The sequence below is a fragment of the Chrysochloris asiatica genome, unplaced genomic scaffold (assembly GCF_000296735.1).
Source record: "Chrysochloris asiatica unplaced genomic scaffold, ChrAsi1.0 scaffold00033, whole genome shotgun sequence".
NCBI lineage: Eukaryota > Metazoa > Chordata > Mammalia > Afrosoricida > Chrysochloridae > Chrysochloris > Chrysochloris asiatica.
Window position 1 is genome coordinate 7,695,407 of NW_006408551.1, and position 2,961 is coordinate 7,698,367.

Sequence of the window (2,961 nt, forward strand, 5' to 3'; positions counted from 1 at the left end):
CAAGATTGGGACTGTAGGGAACACACTTAAACACCTCAAACAAAGTTTTTGCAGGTGCCAAGAGTGTGGGCAGAGGTGTGTGAACATGCATTGGCACGCAAGTTTATGGCTCCCTTTAATAGCAGTCCTTTGTGTAATCTGAAGTTTGGGCTTCAGTTCTTCAGTGAGCATCTCACTGTAATGGGCACTGCTGAATCTTTTTCTTGATAGTGTTCCAATACTGGCCATGAGAATCCCAGAAAACTATAAGCATCAATTTTCCTCCTGATGGTTGACTTTTGAACTTTTTCTTGGTCAGAAATTGAGCTTGTTTCCATTCCATACTCTGATTCTTAGTGATAAATCCATGTTTCATCACCAGTAACAATTTTTTTAAAGAAACTTTTCCTTCCTTTGCGTATTGGTCCAAATGTTGTTTGCAGATGCTCAAATCCTTCTGTTTATGTTCTTCTGTGAGTTATTTTGGTATCCATTTTGCATAAACTTTTTTGAAACCCAAGTCTGTGGTGGATTATTTCATAGGCAGAGCCATGCTGATTTGCAAATGATTTGCCACATAATTCACTGCCATTCACCTATTCAACTGAGTAATGTCTAATGTATTCTCAATGTTGTCATTAGTTGTGGACTTGGACTGCCGTTTTAATATAACAGGAAGGTGGATAACTTTTAACTCACTCTTGTATATATGGAGTCCTGGTGTGGCACTGTAGGATAAGCACTTGGCCACAAGGGAGTCCTGGTGTGGCATTGAGAGTTAACGTGCTGGACTTCAAGGTCAGTTTGAACCTCAAGGTTGGCAATTCAAGCTCATCAGCCTCTTCTTGGAAATCCTAAACAGGCTCGCTATGAGTCAGAACAGACAGGAGAGCACTTAACAACAACAACAACAACATATGTATATTTATATATGAGGGTACATCAAAAAGTTTGTGAAAAATTGAATTAAAAGATAATGGAGGTGTCTGTCCGCCAGTCTGGTCCGCCTGACAGTCGTTCAGCCATCATGCCAATGTTCTTAGTGAACACCAACATTCCTCGTGCCTCCATACTCGATGGGCTCCTCTAGGAGCTCAGACAGCAGCTGGCGTAGGCCACTGGCAAGTCAGAGCAGTACATTGCAGTACAAGTGGTCCGGGCCCAGTTCACAGCTTTCAGGGGATCCAGCGAACCTCGTTCCCACTCTGCAGCTTGCACAGCATGGGCAAAATCCGCTGCATGCAGAACCGCACCTACAGCAAGCTTCTGTGTGGCCTGCTGGCCGATCACCTGTGTGTCAGCCCCGACAGGATCTACATTAATTACTATGACATGAACGAGGCCAATGTTGGCTGGAACAATTCCACCTTTGCCTGAGGACCTCACCTGGCTGCTGCTGTTGTGACCCTGCCCGCCCCATCGCCAGCTAGCCCACTTCCAGGTCCTGAGAAATAAATGGTTCAGACACACACACACACACAAGATAATGGAATTCTCCCAATAACTTTTTAAAGCCCCTGGTATATACTAAAAGTAAAGAATGAATGACCCCCCCTCCAAGACTGAAACTCAAATGGAACACATTAGTAGGCATGTAAGCTTGCTGGTGACCACATTGGTGAGTGGAAGAGGGGTAAAGGCAGCAAAGAAGAAATGGGCTGAGTTCAACCATGTTTTATAGACTCCTGTTGACCTGGAGATGAAAGTGAGAAGAGCAAGGGCTGGTTGGTCCAAAGTGACGAGACCTGGGGACTCCTGAGCTCATAGACAAGGACATAGATAGCCATGGAGGGCTGGAGCTGAAAGTGAAGCATCCAGCTGATATGAAGTGAGGGGAGATACACAAGAACAGCCAAATTTGCAGATTGTACCTATTTGACCTAGCCTCAATGGCTTGATAGTCAGAACTCTACTAAAGGGAGATAAACAACAACAACAATTTTTGATAAAGGAAATGAGTGTAAATTCCTACAATTTGATGAACTTGACCTATACTCATGAATATAGTAGTTCAAAATACCAACAGAGAGGCAAGGAGTCTTCATATCAAGTATCAATCTTATCTCCTCTGTATCCAGGGTAGATATAGATGGGCAACTTAATCATTGGCTACCTAAAATGAGGGGATGATAGGGGTATGAAGTGACTGGCTTACAAGTTTTCAAGAGGGAGTTTAATTTAAGAGTGTGCTGGGGTGTGCTGGGGGAAGGTAGAGTCCCCACTGAATAGTTTTCATTTTGTCTAAATGGGTCTTGTGAAAGGAAATGAGGATAAGATTCTTAGGATTCAATAGTGAGTAATGTTATCATGACTAATTGTGACTGTCACAATGAAAAGGGTAGAAGTTTTGTTACAAAAATGGGTGAGTAGTCAATCTTACAGTCCAGAAACAGAGGACCCTTGGACTATCAAGAGAGAAGAGCACAAGCAGAATGCGGGACCCTATCCAGAAGAGGAGCAACACCAGAGATGGAGGCAGACATGAAGACATGGAGATAGGGAGCAGCTGAGGACTCTGGACTCGTGGAAAGAGAGGCAATAAGTGTTGGCGGCCAGGAAGCAAGCTTGCAAAATGTGCTCTTTGGTTGTTTAATTTATCATATATTCTGGACTACATATTTTGGCTACATATCCCCAACTTTCCCCCCACAAAAAAGAAACAAAACAAAATAAAGGGAATGAAAGCAAATACTGTTGAATGATAGTGCACAGAGGAGATTGTAATCTTTGCAATGAAACGATGGTGTAAAGACGATATTCTCCCATGTAAACTATTACTCAGTTCACAAAATAAATTAAATAAATAAAAATCACTCAGTTCATAAAAAAAATAAATAAAGGGAAAATATGAATGCTGGTTAAAGCAGGAGGTTGGTCTGGGAAGTAAATGGTCAAATCTTAGTTGACTTAGTGTTTTTGTAGTAAATGAGAAAATTGCTTACATAGTTTATTCATTTTTTTTTTCCTTTGGAGTATACAATG

General features: G+C 42.0%; 1 pseudogene; it reads left to right on the forward strand.

The window, feature by feature from the left end:
- The first annotated feature begins 1,006 nt into the window (after positions 1-1,006).
- On the forward strand, positions 1,007-1,356 carry LOC102815301 (annotated as a pseudogene).
- Positions 1,357-2,961: the final 1,605 nt, after the last annotated feature.